The sequence below is a fragment of the Gambusia affinis genome, linkage group LG09 (genome assembly GCF_019740435.1).
Source record: "Gambusia affinis linkage group LG09, SWU_Gaff_1.0, whole genome shotgun sequence".
In the NCBI taxonomy this organism is placed as follows: Eukaryota; Metazoa; Chordata; class Actinopteri; order Cyprinodontiformes; family Poeciliidae; genus Gambusia; species Gambusia affinis.
In genome coordinates, this window is record NC_057876.1 from 6,217,385 (window position 1) to 6,233,057 (window position 15,673).

The following is a 15,673-nucleotide window of genomic DNA, read 5'->3' on the forward strand; positions in this document are numbered from 1 at the left end:
AAAACGCCCATACACAAAGGTCCTGTGTAATACTCATCATGTAAGGTGCCAGAATAAGGAGGACATAGTTTTGAAAGAATGAAAGTGACATGTAGAAAGCGCCTATACACGCAGGTCCTGTGTAATACTCAAAATGTAAGGTCCCTGAATAAGGAGGACTGTTTTCTACATTGGGAACAAACTCGCATTCAATGAGTGTTCTTTACATTTCAGATTTCCAAAGATGAATTGTGTCAGGCTGGTGATGTGGAAACATGCAGATCCTGTTCAACCAACCCTCCAGAGGTAATTTTGGTGTCCAACAACCAACATATTTTCTAAAACTAAGTCATTGAAATGTTATTAAGTACTGTTCAAACACACAGGTATTGTCTAGAACTTGATATGTAAAGCTGCATTAAAAGGGAGGACAGAGGTTTGAAATTACAAGTACAAAAGAATGAAAGTTACATGTAAAACGCCCATACACAAAGGTCCTGTGTATTACTCATCATGTAAGGTGCCAGAATAAGGAGGACATAGTTTTGAAAGAATGAAAGTGACATGTAGAAACGCCTATACACGCAGGTCCTGTGTAATACTCAAAATGTAAGGTCCCTGAATAAGGAGGACTGTTTTCTACATTGGGAACAAACTCGCATTCAATGAGTGTTCTTTACATTTCAGATTTCCAAAAGGAACCGTATCAGGCTGGTGACGTGGATGCATGGGGATCCTTTTAACCAACCCTCCTGAGGTACTATTGGTCTCCAAAGACCAACTTATTTTCTAAATGAAGTCATTAAAATGGTATTAACTACTGTTCAAACAAACAGGTCTTGTGTAATATTCATCATGTAAGATGCAGGTATATAGAGGACTGAGTTTTGAAGTTACAAAAATGAAAGTTACATGTAGAAGTGCACAGACACACAGGTCTTGTGTAATATTCAACATGTAATGTGCAGGAATATGGAGAACTGTTTTCTACATTGGGAAGAGACTCACCTTAAGTGTTCTTTACTTTTCAGTTGATTAACCCCATATTTTTTATATGTTCTTTTCAGCACAAAGTAAACACAGATGGTAAGGGAAAGAGCTCAACAGAAAACTAAAACAGAAGGACATAGAGCCCATGAAAAAGGAACACAAATAAAAATTCTGGTAAATCACCACACCTACACAAGTCTTGAAACACCAAGCTAGTTAAGCTCAAAAGCACAACTGAAGCATGGTCAAAAGTAATGATCTACACCACTGAAAGGCAATAGGGTGACCATGTTCTTCTTTATGCATGATATTTTGAGCAGACATTATCCAATATGTCATCTGGCTTAAATTACCACACACATACCATTTAACTGTGCCTTGTATTAAAATGATAAACTTTCACACAGCCAATGTTCAGATGCTAGAAAATCTAATTTGGTGATCAGTAATGGGACTGTTTATACTACTTTCTCTATCCCAATCTTAATCTGAAATACATTCACATATTTATATTTTTTTTTCAAAATATCAAAGCACCACAAAACTAATAAGCAAAGTAATCAGAGTATATCTTTAAATTTGGTTAATTTTACGATATTAACCAAATTTAACATCTAAAATTTGATTAATCTCTGGTTTTAGGAAACCAGAGATCTCAATAAATGGCCCTTTGCTGATGCTGCACCTGTACAGAACCTGTATTTTGGTGGAGTCAGTGAGATGGTTCAGAGTGGGATCTCCTTCACTGGAAAAAAGACTAGGCACCAGCATTAGAAGGAGGAACAAGTCTTTTGGCTTTGGATGGTTCTTCACCAGCTGCTGAGGCCTGTTTGTCAAACAAATGCAATTTTAAATTATGAAAAAAAAAAATTTCTAGAATTCCCTCAAATAATTAATCATACATACCAAGCAACCATACCAAGTGTTAACCTGTTTGGCATTTGCAGAAATTAATTTTCATCGATGCAACCTACATGCTCATTTCTGTAGCTTCTCCCACTAATGTATGTTCTTTATGAATGCTTATTTGAAAACAGGCATTACATAATTTATAACCAAGAAAAATTAACAATTGGAGTTGGTTTTCACTAATGAATTATTTCTTTTTTCTAGCATCTATGGAAAGTGCTAGGAGAGCAAAAAGCATCCATGATCTCCTGGAGATTGCTGCGGTCATGAGGCACTTTGGCGAACACATCAAGAAAGGACAACTGGCCACTATAATAGAATGCCAGCATTATCTTTTTGATTTAACAATAGATCCGTAATTCATTTAACTTTGCCATTCACAGATTTTCCTTTATGTTCACAAACAGAATTGTTGCTCTAGTTCTTAGTGAAGGTGCTGTAAATAAAGTCCACTTTCTGTGTAGCCATATTCCATATTTCCATGTTTGGACTTAATACATATATATTTCATGTTTGTGTATGCTGTGGTCCTGATAAATAAAATTGGCCCTGACAATTACTGTTGGTATCATGGGCGGAGCCAAGCACCTCATTATCGTCTGTCCTTCTAATACAGCATTGCATCAGGTTCTTGTATTTTGAGTTCTGATGTGTGTATTGAAGTTTTCAAGTGAGATCTATGTTGTGTAGCTCAAACAAGATTTTTGACAACTTACTAGGTCTTTCTAGCACAAGTGGAAAGGGGTGACTGTTTAGTGTTGCAAAAAACTGGTTTGAAAAAATTGTCCCTCTAAACCACCAAAACCCGTATGTGTGTGTGTGTGTGTGTGTGTATGTGTGTGTATGTGTGTGTATGTGTGTGTGAGGGATGTTGATGTTATTTGTAGGGACGCATTGTTGCCACGCAGCTGTAAGGTTTGCAGACTTGGATTTTTTGAATTTGCATGGACCACAGGACCTCCACGGACTCCTGCAGGGTTTACTTCGATTCTCTGGGTTCTTCCCAAAATCCCAGAACGTGCATGATGTCCTGAGGCGTGACTCTGCTTTTACTACGGTTCTTTCCTTGCCAACAGTTTGAACTGTCCTGCCAGGATTATTCACCAGCCCAAGGATGAATGCTATTCAGAATAAAAATTTTTAAAAAATTGCATGTGTGTTTTTGCAAATCGAAAAGGAAAGAGTGTAAAGTCTCTGCTGTCCTTGGTCTGCTTCAAACTCACGCTGCCACCATTGTGACTGTGTGCGATAGACATCTAGTGACATCCTGAAACATTATGACAGACCCAAGGAAGAGGACTGCGAGGTAGTCCGCTCCTCCCGAGACGAAATCTGACCTCCGGACAAGAAACGTCAGCTCAGCATTAGGTTGTCCTCTTCTGTGTTTATTTATGATGGTGAGATTCCCTGCATCCTCACATGTGCAGCCCCTTTTTAAACCTCCACAGAAGCTCAGACAGAGATGAGTTCCCTATATCTGTCTGAGACGACGTGTGCCGTTTACAGGAGCTTTTCTTTCTTTTTTGCCCTTTTCATCCAGCTCCTCATTTCCAAGCTCCACAGAACACCAAAAGATGCCTCGGCCTGAATAAGATGACACTTATCTGCCCTTGCAGTTCCTCCTGCCTCTTTTCTCTCCGGCCCAAAAGCTCAGACCACCAACTTCTCGTCTCTCCTAAAGAGCAAAGACAAGCCGATATGATGAGACGGAAGAGACTGCGCTCAGAGCTACGGGACCTGGTGGTGCTTTGTCTGGCCCATCTAGATCGTCCTGATATGACGCAGCGATAAGAAACATGAAAGTACCCTGTCATCAGCTCTTTCTCCTTCATCTTTTCCACGACCTGCAACATCACAGCAAGCGGAGGAGACAATGCTCGCCGCTGCGTCCCTGGGTGCGGTGGGGGGGGGGGACGTCAGTGGCTTCAAACAAACCCGAAAGGACGGAGCACACAGGCTCAGCAGCGACCCGCATTGAGGCTGGTGGTGAGGAGGTCAAAGAGACGGGCATGTTTCTGCTAATGATCTGAGGCTCTTTCAAATTAAGCCCGAGATCCTGGCTGGCAGTGCCGGGGCAGCTGGGGTTGTGTGATCTACGGTGAGGTCTGGCTGTTGTGCCAAGCGTATTTTCACTCTTCTTTGTTGGTCTTAAAGCAGCAGTTCTTCAAAGCTGGCTAATCTGACTTTATCTCCAGATAGCTCCCATGGCTGACTGTGAGACTTAGGGGCCTGTTTCATGTTGTGCTGAACAATCACGACGCTCTTTCTGCAGCACTTTATCCTCTGCATGAATCTGCCTTTTGACTTGGGGACAAATTTGTGCTGGCCTTGAATTTTTTTAATTTAATTTATTTTTTTTTGAAATTCACATTTTCTCTCGTTCCAACCACAGGCATATTTTACAACTCAAAACAGTTTTAAGTGCTGGTCAGCACATACGGCCACAGCTCAGAGTGGGAAATTTACTCAGACAACTATTCAACCAGTCAATCAATCAAGTTGATTTTGAGTGGTACATTTCAGCAACACAGCAGCTCAAATAGTAAACAAACATAATAAAAACATCATACAGTCAACAGCTGTGAAAACCAGAAACAGGTTTTACATTTTGTCAAGTTCCAGCACTAAAATCATCGATGCCCATCAAATGTTTTGGTTGATATTCCACGTATTATGGTTCTGAGGCAACTCTAACCAGCTGCGTTTTTTGAAGTCTTGATTTAAAGGAGCTCAGTGTTTCAGCTGTTTTGCACTTTTCTGGAAGTTTGTTCCAGTAACGTCTAGAGGTGAACTCCACACAGCCTTTATGTAAGAATGGTAGCAAAGAGACACATGTGGCCACATGTTGGGGAAAACAGACACATTTTTACGTTTTGGTCTTTCATTCACATGAAAACTATGTTTGATAAAAATAATTATTAAAAAAAGTGGAGATTTAAAATAACTCCGTATTTGTGTGTGTACAAGAGTAACTGGAGCTTTAGAGTCCTTTACAATCAGGACCAATATATTAATTTATAGATGTAGGTGTATATTCTAATAAGCTGTTTAAAGGTAATACAACTTATATATCAGTGAGCACAATTTAACCATCTGACGCCATGTTTAATTCCTAACAGGAAGTTGAGGTTGTGTTGAAGCAATCTGATCTGCTGACAGCGCTACACTGCCCCCTACGGGTTTGGCATGTTTAAAACAACGCTGACGGGTGAAATCCTGCAGGTTTCTGTGGATGGAAACTGATCCTGTGTGTCCAGCATTGTTTCATAAAAAATTATGTAGCGGAAAAGTTTGTTTTTTAAAAGCTGCTTTACCAGACCTTAGACTAAATAATGCCACAAGTGTTCATTTTCTGTGCCTCTATTTATGTTGCAGTGCAAAAGAATCAGATGTTAATGTTTCAAGTTCGTCTTTGCAGTTCACATCCTGCCTCCCTCTCTTACAGACACGCCAAGATGTCTGAATGCGGAAATACGTGCCGGCAAAATTCATTTGAAATCCGTTACCATAGCTCATATGCAGAGTCTGGAAATATTTTTTTTCTCGTCTTTGTGGATGTAACTGCCAAATGAAACGTGAGGTTGAAGCTTTTTATTGGTTTTATGTCTCCATTTCTTGTGTAATCTTGGAGCTTCAGTCTTGTAACGTGACTATATCTGGACCACAGCGGGATGAATGCATGCAAAACACACGCAGGAAAGCTGCAGCAACCAGCAACTTTGCCAGCCACGCAGCACTACGCTGATGAAAAAGACGTTTAGGGAACTCTAAAAATAAAAATAAAGCAGCACACCCTTTTTATTGAGAGAGAGAGAAAGAGAGAAAGAGCCAGGAAGTGATTTGTAAAGAATGACAGAAATGTCTGCCAAACTGCTCGACAATCAGTATTGCTGAAGAGCTGTCACACCGTTTCCAAACAAAACAAAAAAGATTTTGTGGTGTGTGTGCATACTGGGATCAAGGGTGTGAAATTCACAGAGTTTTGTTGAGTCGTAATCAGGTGCAGTAGGTTTGCAGAAACAGCACCGTTTCCTTTTTAACCAGCAGTGCTCCATTAGTGGGCAAGTATTTATCAGAACTTGATTCTCTTTCAGTTACAAGCGTCTTGCATGCTGAGGTGAGTGAACGTTCATCGACACGGACAGAGTGTCTTCGTAGTGTTGTATGAGCCTAAATGTAAGTTATGAATTTCTTAATATTTTTAAAGAATGAATCTTTGTTTTTTCTTTTACCTTAAACTGCTCTCACTCTACCAGACCTCTGTAACACCAAACAGCCGGCATTGAAAAGCAGATCCACGTGCTTTCAGTCGCTTTCAATTCAAATCAAACTTTTCCCACAACTACCAGTCACAAGCTAGCCACTGAGCAGACCATCTAAATCAAGTCACATGATTGGCAAACATGCGTTGCCATGTTTGCTACGTTCGTTGCGGGTTTTTTTTTTTTTTTTTTGCTTTTTACCTAAAGCAAAGAAACTGTCCGCAGAACGAAAACCTGCATCTTCCGGGGCCACACTGAAGGAACGAGGCAGCCGCTGTGAAAATAAACATTAACCGCGAGACGTGTTACACCTGATTGCAAAACGTCCAGCAATGACAACATAAACCCTCGCCTATCTTCCCCCCAGGGCCTGGGGTTGTAGGTGCCACCGTGATTGGTCAGCGCAGGTGAGGCCTGCGAGGGAAACGGCATGCCTCCCTTCTTTACAGAAAACTTCCTTTGTTTGCCTCTGACATGGGGAATGCGTGGCTAAGCGTCGATGTGGCCCTTTGAGGGCTGGAAACGAGTCCCCCCGTGTTTCCCTAATGCGCAAGGAGGAATACTTTGATCCCACCAGGCAGGTGGGAGTCGCCGGCTGAGACACGGTTTACGGACCTCCGTGGCTCATTTCTCTTGATGGAGGATTCGGTTAATTTTTCACTTCGTTTGAACCGAAAGGTTGTTGAGTTTTACACTTGAAGTCGGTTTCAATATAATAAAAGGCTTGGGATTTATACAGTCAGACTGTTTGGTGTTTTTCCGTCTATTTTTCCAGGGGTAAACACTAAACCCTGAGTTACCTACTGGTCTGCTTATCGGTCTAGAGATGTGTGCTGGTTGGTGAGTGCAACCAGGTGAATGTGGCTCCAGTGTAAAACGATTCGAGTCGCCAGCATCATTAGGAAAGTGTCATATAAACAGAGATTGAACTGAAACGTTCATATTGAGGCCCAAACGAAATTTCACAAAAACATCCCGATGATGTCGCAATGAGCCAAAAGTGGAACTTCCTTGAAGAAGTTCGACCCAAAATCAAGCCTACCTCTGAGAGATTTAGGTTTAAAGAAATCTCTTGTTTATTTTACCAAGATGCTTCTTTTGACTAACAAAACCAGTGGCAACATTTAGAAGATTAGGGTGATGGAGAAGAGCCCTTTCAACCTCGGAGACCTCCAAGTTATTATAAAAGATGAACTGTAAAAACCGTCAGTGGAAATGTGCAGAAAAAACAGTTTTAAAAAAAACAACAAAACAAACGCAATTTTACTGCTATTAGCATTACTAGCAGTAAAGCTGCTAGCTTTTATTATTACACAATATTGTGTAATATATTGTGTATATATTACACAATATTGAGTTTTTGTGTGTGAGTGTAACTTGGTTTGGTGTAAAACTGACAGCTTTCCACCACATTATTCATTCATTTAAAAATGTTACAGTTTAAAACACATTTACCTCCAAACTATTTCTATACAAAGCTAAATATTTAGCTTGAAACTAAATATATCTTGCAAGCTAAATATTTAGTTTGAAGCTAAATATTGAGCTCACCACCTAAATAGTTTCAATATTTAGTTTTTTAACTGAATATTTAGCTTGCAAGGTAAATATTTAGTTTGAAATTAATTATTTAGCTAACAAACTAAATATTTTCCTCCAAACTAACTTTTTACATCTACTTACTATTTAGATTGCAAGATAGACATTTAGCTTGAAACTAAATTAGAAACTCAGGATTTGAAGCTCGATATTTATTTTAGAATGTAAGTAAAAACCGTCAGTGGAAATGGGTGCAAATAGTTTGTAGCTAAATATTTTTGTTTACCTAAATACTAAATATTTATTGAAAGTATTTGTCATCAAAGCCACACCAGTAGCTTGCAAGGTAAATATTCAGTTTGCATTTGTAAATACTAAAACCATCCAAAGAAGTCCTCCCTTCTCTCTGCCTACTTCCGGATCTTGAGGAACGCGTTCTCACAAACTCAAATATTCCTTCTTCCTGGTCAAAGCGTGGACCAGGGGGCGGAGGGGATCTTGAAGGACTCAAGTGAAGCTCTAGAAAGCCTGAATATGATATTTCCTGTGCACTCAGCTCCTCTCTTCCAGGCCAGATCTGTCGGGTGATTAGTTACTGGGACGTGGAGAGGTATGCATGGTCTGTGAGCAGGAGGAAGAGGAGGTAGAGGCCAGAGCCTCAACACAACCCCTCTGTGTCCAACAACTGCTAATCTGTGTGTTCTTGTTAGACCGGTCAGTGAACTGTGACGGGCTCTCAGCGGCCCGGGTGTATGTTACCCCCTGGCATATCGGCCCTGTCATTACTCCTGCTGACTTCTCCTATGACATTCTCCTCGGAGGGAAAGTTGTGCTTTATTGGACGACCTGTCAATGTTAGCCGTGAGGAAGCTAACTGTTTTGATTATGCTGGATGTTCCAGCAGTCGCCTGCGACGTTCCCCTCTGCTGGAGTTTAGACTCATGGCCAGAGCTCGACCCGAACCTTGGGCCGGATCAGACCACAGTTATTTACACAAAGGAGAAGACACCATATGAAGTTGTGTTAATCTACGTCTTATAGTGTAAATAGAGGAGTAGATAGTATAACCTATTGAGGAAGTAAAGGAAGTAAGTAGGGTGCAGACGTTCATCTGACTGTAACAAGAGCAGGGCTCTGCATGCGGCTCCGCTCCTGTCAGTCACTCATCCCAGATGATTTGCACTTGACCCACCCTGAAGTTACAACAAGTGACAAAATGGAGCTGGAGAACGCTAAGCAAAAGCTAAAAACAGAAGAAGTTACTCTGCTTACAGAAATGGTGTTTTGAGCCCAATCTAAACTCTACCCTCCATCACTTTTCATCCACCTGGTGTCTGTTCTAGATGGGCCAGGCCTTTGCAAATCCAACCCCATACTGCCCTATCACTGAACTACATGTGTACCAAAGGACATCCAAATTGGATGCCTTTTAAAAATCTGTTGTTTTAGATCACCTGCATTACATTTCATCTTTGCGTTTAGGGTTATTTAAATCTGAGGCAGCTTTGGTTAAACCTGCGTCTCTCTCTCTCTCTCTCTCTCTCCTCCCTCCCTCCCTCCCTCCCTCCCTCCCAGGGGATTTCCTTCTTCCAGAAGCGCTCAAAGTTATTACTGTGGAGGAGGATCTAAGTCCTGCTGCAAAGCCCGTTTGATGTTCCCCACAACATTACGGCCCGCTAACACTCCCAGAGATCACAGCGGGGCAGTCAAAGTGCAAGTGAGCTCACACACCACTAAGTCAGAGTTCCTTCTGTTTTAATTAAACAATCACTGTAATCCGAGGCTACAGAACATCCTGACAGTTGGGACGGGGGATGCGTTAAATTCACTTTCACCCAGCTACTGTGTTATGCACGTTGCACAACACACATGTAGAAAGATATCATGGCATTTGTAGTGAAGTGTAAGACATGTCTCACACTATTTGGTTCGGTTGTCTGTTTTTATTCCTTTATAAAAAAGAGAAAGGGGGGGAACCAAAGCCTCAAACTCGCCAGGACTTGTTCTGGCGTAGCCCTGTGATTTATACAATGTGGTGTTAGAGGACTACAGGTTATTGGACCAAACGGATCGTTCTGTTTACTTTGACTACGACAAAAATTTAAAACTGAAGACACGCGGGTTTAAAGCGACTCAAAACATAAAATTATTCAAACTCATTTTGTCTCATAATTAATTTAAATTTAAATTAAAAAGATTCCTGAGAGAAAAGCTGAAGTGCCTCTAAGCTGCATTCTATCCAGCGGCCTGTAGGGGGCTCATTTGTCCGGTTGCTGAAGGGTCAGAAACATATAAATCTATAAAACAAAATACCTCATTCTTTACTTAAATGATTGAAAAGCGATGTTTTCTTATAATCCGAGGCTCTAAACAGCTAGTTTCTTGTTCTTTTGTTACATTACCACTTTGTAAATTGTGAGTTTACTTAGTTAAGATAATGAAGCAGATTATGCTTCAAGACAGGCTCCAGTAATCCAATTCAGTTCACTTTATTTCTATCTCCAATTCACAACAAATGTTCTCTCGAGGTACTTTACTTAAAAACGTAATTTCAGTTCAATCACACTTACATTACAATTGACCCTAGCTATAATGCGATACAGTGTGTTCAATTAGTATTCAAAGTGGCTCAAAAGGTTTATGCATACCGATTGCATCAGTATGCAGTTTGGATCAAGTGGGAGTTGTCAAATGTTGAACGTACCCCAAAGTCCTGTCTCAGCGTTTCACCCTGACCTACTCTGCCATGTTCCACTTCCTGTCTGTAGACTTGCAACTAGTCAATAAAACTTCATTTACGTGGCACTTTTCAGTCTGCAGAGCTCAAAGTCTTGGATTCGTGTCGTAGATTTCATCATCACACGACACGACCAGCAACTGCTGGTCACACGACCTCAGAGGCCTGCTGGAGACATCGGGTTATACAAGTTATGAGACGTGTGAGAAAATGTATAGCCTCTTAAAGAAACTAACCAGCATGGCGGTTCAGACTAAGAGACCAAACGATTCAATGTAGCAATATTTCATAAGGGCTAACAATAAGAGGAAAGCTATAAACCTCAAATACACAGGCGTACGTCACTCCACCGAGGTCCAGGCGTACTCGAGGCGTATTCAAAGTCCGTGGGACAAGTTTGTCCAACGGTCAGTTTTTATGGCCGTGTTCATGTAGTTAGCCTGGTCACTGCCTTCCTGCACAACTCTGCTCGATTCTCGTTTTTCTTCACCGTTTGGGCTTTTTCCCATTGAGTGGGTTTCAGTAGACTTTCGACCAGGCCGATCAGTGAACAGGAGAAATTGTGAACAATGACGATGATTTTCTAGAGTTGTGGTCTTGGAATGGCAGCAGAGGAAGTGAACGAAGTCATTCAGTCCATATTGACCTCCAAACATGGAAGTGACATCAACAGGCATCTGGTTCAGTTCAGCTCTTCTCTCTTCACAGTGGCCTGAACCAATCAGAACTGTAGATAAAAGATTTATTGCAGTAGATAACGCAGGAAAGTTACAACAAACAAACAATTGAAAGAAGTTTCTAGGATACTGGAAATGTCTGACACAGTTTCAAAGGCAATTCTACAAAATACTAAGGAGATGTCTAGAAATGTTTTGAAGTTTAAGAAAGTACAGACAACAATCCTCGACAAAATGACTTACTAAAAAAACTGTTCATTGAAGAATCTCATAAATCTGGTATTTAGCAATTGGCAGACACTCACATACAAGATCCACTAAAATGTTGCGAGATGCTGGTGAATGCTCGGCCTTCAGAGCATATTTGCTTCTTTTGCATTAACGCTCAAATTGTTTACAAGTGTCGTGAGAAACGGTGACAGCTTGGAGTCCATTCCAGAGCGAGAAGTCAATCAAGGCGTGAAAAAACGTTGAAATGTTGCTGTTATTATCTCAAATCACGCAGTTGGTGTTTTCAGGTCTGGGAAGACATCGTTTTAAGCCTGTAAGAATGTTCTGCGGTCACACGCAGAAATAATTAGTGGTATTCTCCTGGGTCTGGACGGTGGCCAACACCAGCATTTCATCTGCCACAGTTAGCTAAACGTATTTGGGTTCAAACGAGCTGAAATCGCCAGCAGAAGTGCAGGATTTCATGGCAAATTCTTCTCTCGTATCGTTTTTCTCTCCCCCTGCCTTTAAGTCTCTCACTCTAAGCCCTCTTTTCTCTCCTTCTCCCCTTGTTTTTTTTCTTTTCTTTTCTTGTTTTTTTTTTTTTTACCTGGGAGGTGCAGGTGTGAAAGGGCGAGGCCGTGGAAAAACATTCGATTCTACAAACTTGTCATGAAGGAATCCATTTACTGACCTCTGCATCTTGGCACACAAAGACAAATGGGTTCGCAATTTTCCGCCTGACTGGGGGGCAACAAAACACATTTCCACTTTCACCGGTAGTCAGGGTGCCAAAGTACAGTCTCCCTGCAGAACGCTGTTAAACCGGGACAGCGAGCCTTTTGGCTTTGGTTACCTAATGGTCAAAATAGACTACTACACCTGGAGTGAAGCATCAAGACAAACTAAAGACTGACTTCACAGGGTGAGCTCATCTGCTGATGAGTTATTTTTCTTGACTTTTAAAGCAGGTCTTTGTTCTGTACATTAAAGCCTTTATTGCAGCAGTTAACACAAATATTAAAGACATCTATGGCTCCTAGAAGGTAATCCGGTCTCAGTCTGGGTTTAGTTAAAACGATTTAATCTGATAGATTCTGTTTATTGTCTCCAACAGTAGACAAAACACTGTTTCTTCATTGGTTCCATTCAAGCCAACCAATGACGATCATCTATTCCTCTTCCTTGTTAGGGGCCCAACCGCTCCAATTTTATTATGTAGGTTCTTCTTGGTCTGGACTTTATCTTTATCTGTTACCTGTAAGGCGTATCAAAAGATGATCAATGTCCCATTCAGATCCCACTTTCCCAATGTTTCTCTGGACATTAGAGGAACTCTCCAGAGGTGTGAGTTCAAGATCGCCACAACAACCTCAGTCTTCAGACGTCACCAGCTGACGTTTTTGTGCTAATACCATCATGTGACTCATCCCTTGAGTCACATGACACCAATTAGAGTTTGATCTGGACATTGTAACTCTTGAATATGGTTTCATCTAAACCATATTCCATAGTAGCTCTGGTTGCATTCGTTACAGTCCTGTTGGAAGGTGAACCTCTGACCCATGTCTTTTGTGGACTTTAGTCAAGTGACTTGGAAAAGAGTCAGCCTTAACTCACAAAATTAATGACAGAAAAGGTTTCAACTAGACTTATAGGGCATTCGCACCAGCGCTTTTAGGCCTCTTTTATGGAACTGTGGTTTGTTTGGCTAGAAAAGTCGGTTCGCTTTGGGTTGGTGTGAACGCGCAATCGATCCCTGATGTGGACCAAAAAGTGAATTCTGGTCCGCCTAAAACTCTAGCTTTTGGTTTGATTAAAGAAAACTCTGGTGCAGTTCGAATGCATATGTGAACACCAAGCAGGCCAGAGACCACTCCAGAATCAGGAAGTGGGCTATAGTGCAAGGCATTCTGGGTTAATATATCCAAAACAAACGTGAGCGTCTAGCCCTAGAGGGAGAAATGGCTTGTGGGCCATTGACAAGAGAAATCTAATGCTACTCCATTTTTGTTTCCATTTTGTGAAGAAGGAAGTTGCATTGAGTGTCTTCTTCAGAGGTTTTTATGGTGTTTCTCTCCATAGCTTTTGGTGCAGCGCCACCACAGGCGAGGAGGGGAACCGCTTTTCAATTAGTTTTGCTTGAAAATGTAACAAATGTTGCATTTTGTTCCCCTGTCGAACCGAGACTACCAGATTATCAGGTGTGAAAACACTCTTCGACTTTTACAACAATGAATTCTTGAATTCACTTGGATTCGACGAGCCTTTGGACTCCTTCTACTTGATATCTCGACACCAAGCAGAGCAGCAGAATTTCACACAGTGGTGTGTTTTTCCAAGATTTTTATTTAAAGTGGCCTCATCAAATTTGTGATTATCACCACATAAATCCTCGATAGATCATATTTGTGAATGCCATTGCGTGCTGTGTGCGTCCTACTAGAACCGACCAGCTCAGTCGTAATCCCCTGTAGGGATGAGTTGTCATTATGCTGAGGGTCTATTTGATGTCTGATGTTATTTAGTTGGGAATTACCACGTTTGGTCATCAAGCTCGGATTTCCCAGAAGAAAACCCAAACGGCAGCTCTGCAGTGACTCCCACACAGACTGGGTCAGCAGGCGTGAGGGGAGCGGGGTCCAATCAAATGTCTGCAAGAAATTAATTAAATGTATTTATCAGTCTCCGGTTGTACCGCTATTATTTTAGACAGCAACACAGCGTACAAGATTTATCCACTACTATTTAATAAAGCTGAATTTATTTAATTCAATTTATTTTTGTGTTAACGCTACAATAAGGGTATTATGAGATTTTATGTTATAGTTCTTTTGGCATCACTGTTGACTTATGATTATTGACTGCAGAATAAATCAAAGTGGTGCAAAAACACATCAAATCCATTTTTAATCTTTAAACTGCAGGTTTAAAAGTTTGAACTTTCTGATATTTTCTTCACTGCCATAAAAGAAAATGATTATCACATTTATGAATATGATGAAGGAACTTAAAACATTTTTATCCCCCAACTTGTAGTATTTTCTTTATTTATTGGCGCAATATTTGGGGCTATTCATGCTTAGCATTTAGCAGAGCTAATTTCAAGTTCGTTTAAATCTTTAGTTCTCTTATAGCTACTTGATTTTTACATTTATTTACTGGGCTTCTTAAACTGGGACCTGAGTCCGAATTTTGTACTGTAGACATGTAAATGTGAGCTGGTATGAAAAGGAAAGAAAGTAACGTTAAGCAAAATTGGTTTGTGCCAGTGACAACTTCCGGTTGCCGGAACCGGCAATTTCGCAACATGTGACTCGTGCGTCACTTCTTCTTCTTCTTATGATTATTTCTTCTTCTTCTACTACTTTTTTTGCTCAGTAACTCCTAGACGTCTCTGTGTTCTGCTAAAGTCTCCATGGAGACGCAAACAGGAGCATATTTTCCACCGCAGCTGGCAGCTTAGCAGTGCGGACTGTCAGTGAATCAGGTGTGTTGCTGTAATTGCCACTTGCATACAAAAAAAAAAAAAAAAAACAGAAGAAGAAGAATAAGGAAATAAAATCTCCCAACCTTTTTGACAGTAAATTGAATAAACCCCAGAAGAAGAACTCGTGAAGCATACATTCCTTCTGACTACATAAAAACAAACGAAAAACAAAACAGAACCAACAAAAAAAGCATCGAAATTGACACTGTTGATTGGGTGGACTCTCATTAACAGCCTGGAAAACCCATCCAAGTGGATAGCTCTATACTTACACTTCTGCCTGCTGTAATCCCGATAAACACGCATGCAGCTAATAATTTGTGCGCACAGCAATTTTACTAAGTAATAAACAAACAACAAAGAGCCTGAAATCAATAGTTGCAGGATTGCGACGACACGAAGTTGCAGACGCCGTCCCCTTTGCGCAAAACACACTCTTTAGAAGTGGGGCCCCTTGCTTTAAAGCGACAGGTGAGCTTCGCGCGGCACCTCCCCTGTCTTTCCCCAGCGAGGCTCTCTAAATATAGAAATTATGCTCCGTGATAATTGGGGGCAGACAACAAAGCCAGCAATATTTCCACCCTCCTCCTCCTCCCCTTCTTCCTCCTCCTCCACCGCCTCTTGTGTTGCTGCTGCTAACTCGCATCTCCAGCTGGTAAACAGCAGGGCCCGACATCGGAGTTGCTCAGGGGAACACCTGCGTTGGCTGGCTGGGGCTGTGAAGATAGACGAGGAAGATCACTGACTTCCACAGCTGCACGTTTGTCCCACGCCTGATACTTACGCACACACACGCACTTGGTTCGTTTTCCTCGAGAGTCTGACGAGGCGCTGAAAGTCGGGGATCGACCGTTTAAGTGTTTTTTTTTTCTGTGAGAAG

General features: G+C 41.2%; 1 long non-coding RNA gene across 1 annotated transcript; it reads right to left on the minus strand.

Moving 5' to 3' along the window:
• Nucleotides 1-10,118: 10,118 nt before the first annotated feature.
• LOC122837260 lies at nt 10,119-15,193 on the minus strand. Its single transcript, XR_006371738.1, has 3 exons — nt 15,066-15,193; nt 13,843-13,957; nt 10,119-11,143 (listed from the first exon to the last, which is right to left on the minus strand). It is a non-coding gene; the product is annotated as an uncharacterized LOC122837260 (long non-coding RNA).
• Between the last annotated feature and the right edge of the window lie 480 nt (nt 15,194-15,673).